Source organism: Gallus gallus, chromosome 4 (genome assembly GCF_016699485.2).
Source record: "Gallus gallus isolate bGalGal1 chromosome 4, bGalGal1.mat.broiler.GRCg7b, whole genome shotgun sequence".
NCBI lineage: Eukaryota > Metazoa > Chordata > Aves > Galliformes > Phasianidae > Gallus > Gallus gallus.
Window position 1 is genome coordinate 19,664,216 of NC_052535.1, and position 9,877 is coordinate 19,674,092.

The 9,877-nt window shown below is 41.2% G+C and overlaps 1 long non-coding RNA gene across 19 annotated transcripts in view; it reads right to left on the bottom strand.

Moving 5' to 3' along the window:
- Nucleotides 1–9,877, bottom strand: part of LOC112532346 — a 37,549-nt gene that overhangs the window by 21,478 nt on the left and 6,194 nt on the right. The window contains exon 3 of one of the 19 annotated variants that reach the window (XR_005859549.2): nt 3,953–4,197. The exons of the other annotated variants lie outside the window; for them this stretch is intronic. This is a non-coding gene — a long non-coding RNA (uncharacterized LOC112532346). The remainder of the gene's footprint in view (nt 1–3,952; nt 4,198–9,877) is intronic. 19 annotated transcript variants of the gene reach the window in all.

Sequence of the window (9,877 nt, forward strand, 5' to 3'; positions counted from 1 at the left end):
GGAGAGAAGTTAAGGATGGGATGAGAAGGAGACGGATAGGAGAGAAGTTGGGATGAGTGAAAGTGGATGTTCAGAATTACCAGTTCAAGTTTAGAAATTATGCCCAAATTCCACTGTTGCCTGTTAAATATTTCTTCTCCTACTTTGGAGCTAAAGTTTAGTCCTATGTACCATGGTCTCATGAATAACATTAATGAAGATCATGCCAATGTCAAATGTTCAGCACCTCTTAACATTTTGAGGCCAACTTGTACTACTGTGCTTTAATCTTGCACACATTCTTCTCAAATTTATACACTAAATTTGGTTACAAAAACTCAGAGGTCATTTTAGAATCCAACAAGCAGACACCAAATTTGCCATGTTAGAGTAGACAACAAGGAGTCTTTGTCTGTGTAAAACTGAGAATCCCCATGGTCAAGACTAGATGTGGGAGCAAGGGAAATTTTAAGCACAGAAAATTTAAGGAAAGATAGCAGACTGAATTCAAATGTTTCCAAACCTCTGTCACTAGCATCAGTGCACTTAATAGAAATCAAGTTAATATGCAAATATTTTCAATTCAGCTACTATCTGTTCATATTTTATTGGTTTATTCAGTCATAATGTTAACAGTAAAAATATCTCTTCAGCACAGTGCCTTTGGGGATATTAAAGAAAGTTCCTTTATTATTTCATGCAGCTCCTGAGAATAGCCTATGTGTTTTGCATAGATGCAGTAGGTCAGTAAAAGCCCTCTGTGTGCACTGAGTCACAAACCTACCATTTTGCATTTTGCATTTGTGCAAAGGGGAGACAGAAATAAATAACAAAAGACATAGGTCAGAAAGCTAGGAAAAATCCTCCTGTTAAGCAACCCAAAGAGCGAAATACTCAAGGCCCTTTTGAATCAGGTTTCTCCAAGCCTTCTTCTAGATCCTGATATGTAACACACATCAGCTTACACTCTCACCTGTTTGGGTGTATTGACTTGTGGAATCAAATTCTATAACCACAAAGTAGTTATAAAATCAGGTATGTTTTAATCAACACTGCGCAGAGCCAGATGCAAGGGGGATAGCTCCTCCTAACTTGCATGCCATCAGGACAAAAACTTGGTATAGATATAGGCAGAGCTAATACATAATCAATGATTTTCCTGGAATTCATATACATATTCATTACATTTCTGAGAACTCCTTAGCATACGGTCCCTCCCCCTCGCGCATGCGTCATGAGCAGTGGGGGTCTCCTCCTGGTGGTCATTGGATGAAGGCCTGTAGTCTTCCTTGCGAAGGCTCGTAGTCGTACTGACTGTAAACTTCTGACCCTAAGGGAGAGGTAGCCCCCGAACCAGTTCTAACTTACTCTGGGGATACCTTCTCACCTTCTCACCTTCTTGCCTGGTGTCCTTGAGCTGTCTTCACACCCTCATCTTTATCTCTTCTACCCCCGCATTGTCCTAATCCCTTCTTGTTACTATCCCATTCTTCTAGCGGCCTCTGTATATTTGCTTCCGTAACCTATTTCAAATCCTTTTACCCTTAGTTTCTGCAGACCCCTTTTTACTGATCCCTTTCTTACTCTTCAATATGTCTAGAAGAAAAATGCATCTTTGGATTTCACTCTGCACACTGAACCTCACTTATGTCTGAAAGGTCATGAACATGTCTTCACCAAGGGTTAAATTTTTATCTGCATTTTAAAGTACACTTAGTGGGGAGTGAAACAGCTCAGGGAGAAAGGAAAACTCCTTGTAACCACAAGGTTTTTTTAAATGTCATGTATTTAAAAGCTGCCCTGAATGCAACAGAGATAGATTTAACCTAGCTGGCGAGATAAATTAATGTGTTGCTTTCAGTTGATCTGCTCATTATAACTCATTATGAACTGCTACTGGTATGAAGCAAGAAATGGTAGGAAGTTTCTCTAAAACCTGTTATGTGTTGATGTATACCAGCAAAATATAGATGAACTTGGTGATCTTCAATGTGGCAGTGTTTGAAAGCTTCTTCGTTATGACTCTACAGAATTCAGGGATGCTTTTTTTCTGAACAAGGAAAGTCACTGATGGTTAATAAGTTCTTGGAAGCACATCAGGCTGCTTGTTACAAACTTCACTACTACAAGTTTTGTAAATAAATCACTATATTACCAACATATATGGTACACAGCTGACCACTGAGTGGAAAAAAGCAGACAGACTGTAAAACATCTTGCAGAAGCTTATGCCTTGGCACAGAGCTAGTCTTCTATTTATCTGGACTGCATCAACATTGCAATGAAAACAAACCAAAATCTTAAGAGGCCACAAATGCCACATTCTCTCTACTGCATTGATGAAACTTTTAATTGCAAAATGAGTGAAGCTCGTTTTGAACTCCATAAAACTATCAGTTATGTTGGCCTTAACACAGTTACAATTGTTGCAGAAACATACCTTTCTGCTAGCTCTTTCCCCTTGTCTTAGGAATACTGCTCTGAAAAGGTGGAAGAACAGAACAGAACAGAACTCCACAAAACACAATTTGCATCACTGGTTTTGTGATGCCGTTGTTAACAGCCAAAGTCAATAAACTGCTGAAGTGTGTTGGTATGCTTTCCTGGCTGCATAGAGGTATAAAACGAACCCAGTTTCTCCTGTAGCATTGTGAACTGGAGAAACTGAGTGCATTGGAAGAGCTCCATATCCACTTGCTGGAAAAGAGAGGAACTGATCTCTAAAGCAGACTTACAAATTTGCTAGCTGTTGAATGAGATCAGTGTATAAAATGGATCACATTCATTTTTTTTAGTGTGATTATGTCATCTTCAAAAATGAGTTGAACTCAGCATGTCCAGAATTCCAGATCTTACACTTGGTTCTGTGGTCTTTCTACATGACTGTGTAACAGGAGTGTCATTCAGCAAACTCAGCTTCAAGTATACTGAAATCATTTGTCTTGTATTCATAATTCATAAAAATAATAACTTTGCAGGAACATGAGATAAATATGTATGAATAAAAATATTCCCTACCAGTAACTACATGGATTTGAAGAGAATTACACCAAAAATGCTTCTATCCATTTTTAAGCTAACAGTCACTAAATGCTAAGGAAAGTACCTCAGAAAATACTTCTATGCAACATCTCATAGAAATGGCTTATGTTGTATCGCTAAGCTATACAATTAAACAAAGAGGGATGCAATGTAGTATATTATATTACATACTGCAAGGCAAGATATTGGCTGTGCTGAACATGGGGAAGGCAAAGCCACTCTTTCTATGTTAACTAAATACATTTTGATGTTTCTAAAATGAGAGGGACTGCATTGCCTTAAGAGCTCTCTGAAAGGGGTTGGACTGGTTCTCTCCTCTTGCAGAGCATTGCAGGGAGGTGTAGCTGCTGAATGCTTGGCCATCAGCAGTGCTAGGCTGAGGTAGGACTGGCAGGCTAGGATGAAGCCACCTTCACCTCTGATTGCTACATCTAATTCCACATGCACATGCTGAATCACAAGTTGTTCCAGGAAGTCAAATAAAATGCAATAAGCAGAGCCAAGAAACAGACTAAATCAAGTGAGATCTCTAAAAGCTGTAGACATACAAGTAGTTCACAAGAGTTTCAACTCAATCAGCATCGTTTTGCTCTCACTTACAGCTTTGCCATGAGGGCTGGTTTTTTTTTCCCTTTAAAAATGATCAGCACTACATGAAGGAATCTCAGGTGCTTGATGAAGCCCAAATAAGCATTTAAAGTACATAAAGATAGAAGCCAGTTACCTCTACACCCCCAGCTGAGTTGTGCTGTTCAATTCTGGCCCCTTACTGAGCACAGAACCAACAGAAATAATTGAAAGGCCTCACTGGGCTACAAACAAAACTAACAAATCCACTACCCAATTCCTATGCATACAGATTTGTCTTGCTACCCTCTACAGGTTTCTTTTTGGGTTTAATCCCAAATTATTGTCCTCATCCGGGACCTACCTGTCTGCATGTAGTTCTCTTTCATACTCCTGTTGTCCAGTAGCTGGACTTCATCAAGCAAGGGGTAAATTCACAAATCCCATTTGGGATTTTTCATGTCCTGGTGCTTGTTTCCACATTTTTCTGATGTAACAGTGGCTATACGTTGAAGTTCGCGGGACCTTTCCGCTTGGGATCACAGGCAATCGTGTCTTTTTCAAGGTACATGTTTCTGTGTCATCAGAAATTCCTAGGAGGCTTCGCATCTAAAATACCATTTTGAACATGCAGATTATTTATGCTGAATCTCACTTTGCTGCAGCTAAAGGGCCTTGAAACTCCTACTAAACTGTGGCTTATCTGCAGTTCTGCTTTTTGAATGGTACTACACAGAAAAGAAAGAAGTATGGCGAAGTACCCACTACAGCAGGCAAGCACATGGGCTTCCTAGAGGATTTCAGTAGTGAATCTTGGAGCCAGCCCATCGCCATGTAAATCTACATGCCTTTGTCGCTGTTGTTTTGTAGGGGCCTGGTATTTCTAGAGTCTCCCCAACTCAAACAAAACTGCTAATCAGTGGGGAACCGACCAGTCCTGCTTTGCAAGTGAAAGGCTCATCATGAAGTCTTTCAGTATCAGCAGGCTATTTAAAAATGGAATTTGTGGCACTCTGCAAGAGGCTTCTGTAATTTCAATTAGGCTTTCTTTGGAATGGACTATCTGAGAAAATAAAGGTTTTGGAAAATAAAAGATTTATCTACTTATTAGCAAGTCAACAAAAGCCATGAAGACTCTAAACTTCTGCTTTGGCTTTGTGTGCCTGAACAGGCCAAACAACCTAGCTTCATTTGAAACTGGTTTCAAATTACTTGCAGATGGCTGGATGTAGATGAAAGACTGCATAAAGGTGTTCCTTATTCTATTCTCTATTCCCTAGACTATTAGGCTATGTGCTGACACTTGGATGCTTGTTTTACAATATCATTTGACATGTGGGATTTATGTGTCAAAATTTCATTTAAAGCCAAGAAAATGTCAACTAGCAAATACAGAGAAGCAGTAAACGACTGTATGTTTCAAGACAGGAGTCAGTGAGTTGGACACTGCCAAGTTTCAGCCCTGTACCAAGCACACCAAGAAAAATTTGACCCAACTGTCAGCAAACTAAGATTCCTTTGGTGTGTTCTGATGAGATTCCATTACTGCCTTTATCATTAAGAAAATAATGTAATAAAATGAGACCTTTCCCCTGAATACATTCATAAAGATAACTTGTTGGTCAAGCTCCAAAAACCACAGGAGCCACATTTAATTTACTGTTTTTATGGATTTAAGATTTGGTTTGCTGCTATGTTCAGTCCACTGCAATAATATAATGGGAAATTGTAATGGCATATTTTTTAAATATGAAAGGGCTCATAACCTATCACTGAAGCTTTAAAACGCCTTATTCAGACATCCATAATTAAAGGCTACCAAAAATGGTCATTTCACATGGTTTCACCACAGCTCACCAAAGCAGGATGGGGAGGGAAGACTCAAATAATCATTAATACAGCATTTTGTGCAAGTCACCTTATAATAACCTGGGGAAAAGAACTGTTAGAAGAGCTGTAAAGTCTTGCAACCCCCCTCTGTTGCTCCTCACCTTAAGAGCATCTGTGCATTACCAGATGACATACTTCTTTATTTCCAATCAATAAAAACAACAGTGAGTTACATGAAGGTCCATCTGATGTCTTCTACGTAGCAGCTCAGAAGGGCATTGGCCTTTGGTCTGATATAGGCTGGTTTGTTTAGCAATAGGGATCAGCATATTAGTTTATGGACCAATATGTTAGTTTAGCAAAAGGATTTTGGATGACAGGTCCAGATAGAGGAGACCTTGAAATCACCATCACATAAAAAACATTGAGAAAATGAGAGCACCTGTAGAGTGCAGAGCCGTGGGCCTGCCACGTCATGGTGGGGATAAAGACAGCACCAGAACCCTGCGGCCCCCCACTCTCTGCATGGGAGAAACCCTGTTAAGGGCCTGATTCCACACCTCCCATACTGAGCAGGAACAATTCCAACTGCTGCATTCAGTCAGGCTTGTTGCCATTGCCTTGAGATGTAGGAGAAAGGGGAAAGGGCCCTGTTGACTTTCAGCGCATTTGAAACAAAGAAGGCTCTGGTGCAGACAGAGCCTCCTTTTCCAACTTCTCTTCCCTCTCCTGAGGAAAAGACCGGCCAACAGACAAGTTCATTCTCCACACTGCTGTTCAGGCTGCTGCTCATGGGGCCCTGACATAAGCCAGCCCCGAGTGAAGGAAAATAAAGGCTCCCAATGGAAAAAGAACACCAAACCACTCAGTTCTTTCAAATATATTTTAGGACTGTGGGTTTCAGTAAAGAATGTCTGACATTCTTTTGGATTATCCTAGGAAATGTGCCCATCTCCTCACTTAGGGGCAAGGGAGGCAGAAATTCGCCATCTTCATTTGATCACCATGATCGATTAAATGTTTCATATGTAGAGCTGGCCGCTTCAGCTTCAACTCAGGTAGCAAAAAAAGCACCTTGTTTAGAAAGCATGGCTGGTATGGAGTCTTTCCCTAGCTGTAGAATTAAACAAATACAAGTTTTTAATTTGCATTCAGCAGTTTCCATTTGTGCAGCTTTTTCCAGAACACTGAAGACGTCTGTGATGTATAATTTACTGCTCAGTGATTTTAAATGAATGTTTGGACTCTCACTGATATCTGATTTTATTGTTCATTTTGTTACCAGGGGAGGTTTCCACATGTAGTTTTATACAAACTCAGTCTGGTTTCTTGTTCTGTCCTCAGGATATAGCATGTCTTGCTTCACTAGGAACTTGGAAACAAATGTTCCTTTTTCTGTTGTTGTTTTCTCCTCTTCTCAACTGCTCGTGATTTATATGCTTTATTAATTGCTTGCTGAAGGTAACTTGCTCCTTGCAGTAGCAGTACAAGGGTCCTCACAGCAGCCAGGCATGGGGGATGCTGCTTGGCTCCATACTTCTGGATGTCCTAAAACTTGCAATAAAGCCTGTGAGCTTGTGTCTCCATCATAGGAACACAAAGAAAACTGGTCATAAGCTCACTAGTGTCTGGGAACTAGTTGAAACATACTAAAGGCCCACTGTGACAAGCAAGAAATAGGTGAGACCCAATCCCACCGGGGCTATTTCTGCCAGATCAGCTTTATCATCATGATGCTATGAAGCCCACCCAAATCAAAGTGGCTTTTGGGAAGTTCTGACAGGTGGGAGTCAAAAAAAAACACCCAACAACCAAACAAACATCTGGGTGACCAAATGTGGGGCTCAGATCAAGCTACAAAGGTTAAATCCAAAGCAGTAAACATGACCTGCCCTAAGAACATCAGAATCTGGAACCTCCATCAGTGAGGACTGAGCATGGTTCTCCTGCTACACAGAGACCTGCACAAACCCTGGCAGTCTATCATGCCTAAGCCAAGTCAAGGCCCACTACTGAGACTCCCTCAGATGGTCATTCCTGTCGATACCCTATAGCATGCCCAATTCTTCTTGTCACAAAAGGACTCTTCACTAAGTACAACTGCAGCACTCCTAAGAGACATAGGGAGGTGACAGCAGGCTTAGATAGCAGTGGAGCAGCTGTAATGCCCGGCTAAGCAGCAAGCAAACCACTTCATTTCCTCCTCCCCTTGGAGGCCTTACAGCTCACCAGGTTCCCTGACTGTGTTTCACCTGGGCGCCTAATCAAACAAACTCTGCATGAAATAAGGGCTGACTGAGCAATATGTCAAAACCTGCAACTCTATGTAAGATAGAAGTTGTTATAAAATTATTCGCCAAATTAGCTCAAGTGAGCCAGAAGCACTCACTCCTAGCCAAAGCCCTCAAAGCAAGTTTGAAAGTTGAAATAAAACTTTTAGGACTCTTGGAGGAACAGAAGAAGAGGGAAACAGCATTCATGTTTATTACAGAGATGTAATTCATAATCCCGGTGGTGGGAATGCTAATGCCTTTTGATTGATTGCAGCAATTTCTCTCTGAAAGCAAAAAGATCTCCAGACCTGAGGACACTACACAGAGCAAATGAAGCATTCTGTAATCGTAACTATGACTTGAGAAAGCTATCAGGTATATGCTCCACCTACAGTACCTGCATAAGTGCTTTTCTGCATAGGGCTGCACTTAAATCCATGCTATTTTTTCTGAAATAACTTTTGTTTCACCTTTACTTTAAAGAAGACGTTCTGCTCCATTTGTTTTTTAAGAGAAATGATTTTCTACAAATGGCTAAAAACATTTTCAGAGTGTTTTCACTATTTTTTCTGATTTGCTATTTATAGAGCTTACAAGAACTATCCTTAAAATTAACACTTCACTATCATCTAACAGGAAGAGCATCTGTCTACCAAAACAATACCTCTGAACAACTTCACAGAATGGTTTGGATTCAAAGGGATCTCAAAGCCCACCCAGTCCCAACCCCTGCCATGGACAAGGCTTCCCTCCACCAGATCAGGCTACGCAGGGCCCTATCCAGCCTGGACTTGAGCATCTGCAGGGATGGGGCACGCACAGCTTCACTGGGAAACCTCCCTAGACACTGGATACTTTCAGATAATGCTGGCCTCATGTTATTTATTCCCCTCTTCCTGTCCATAGTGCATGTAGAGAAGTTCCTGCCTCGCCCTATGGGCATCCCAGCACAGCACACAGACCATCTCCTGTTTAGTGCTCCAAAGGTAAGCATTATTTGCAGACACATGCACATGTGCAAACAGCACTGAGAACCAGAAAGATATCCAGAAAAGTCTGAGTTGCATCCTGTTGATCCCTCTCATGAGGAGCTGGTGCAGCACATATGGGCCATTAGGCCTTCATCCAGCAAAGCACATAAGCAGTCCCTTAACTTTAAGTATATGATTAGTCCCACGGATAAAATGCTTACTCACTTCTTATATGTAGTAGGTCTAGGAGAGGAGAGATCAGATTTGAGCACGTCCATGTATACTTGGATTAGTAGGCAAAATAGCATATTATGTCCACGCAGTTCATAGTTTTCTGTCATCGGTAACCTCTTCAGTTCTTAGAAACAGTCACAAGTATATTCCTCTCTGAACACCAGATGCTTGCTAGTCAGTTTTAAACCTACTCCTTCCTTCAGTCAGTCTTGTACAGTAAATGCACTCCTACAAGCTTTTCCTACTACAAAGCATGCTTTAGGAATAAGGCTGGTGATGCATCATTGCTGGCTGCCCCACACTGGTTCCCAGTTGCACTCACACCCTGGGGATCACAATGGGGGGTGACTGCCTTTATCTGATACTCATCTGCCTCCTCACCCCTCTCCCCCCCCCTTTCCCCCCTCAAATACAGAAAAGCAAGAAAAAAGAGAGAAAGGAATATAATTGCTAAAACATGGGCTGCACTAAGAAATTACTTTTTTTTTTTCCCCCCCAGCAATATACATTGGAATCTCCAGTAAACGGGGTGTATAATTCTTTGTGAAACTGACAGAGTTAACAGAAAAACAAAAACTCAAACACAAAATGGTACAGGCACACATAGGCACATGTGCCTATCTCTGTTTATTGTGCTCAGACACATACAGAAAATGTGACCCCCTTTACCCAGTTAATTGTACGCCTTCCCCTAGCATCCTACTTTCTGTACGTTCAAAGGCTCATTTTTTAATTAAAAACACTAAATTTAGTTATTTATTTTGAATGACAAAGTCACAGCAGACTTGCAGTAGTCTGCTGGAGTGCAATTACCCAATTCCACCAGTTCCTTTTCCTTTTGTATGGCAGTCACAGACTCCAGATGCCAAAGTACTGAGGCTAATTTTTTCCATCAGCAACATCCAGCTTTTTGGCAGGCTGCTCCAGCATTTCTGCTGGCTGCCTCAGAGCACTTCAATGGCACTGTTCTGTGAATATTGC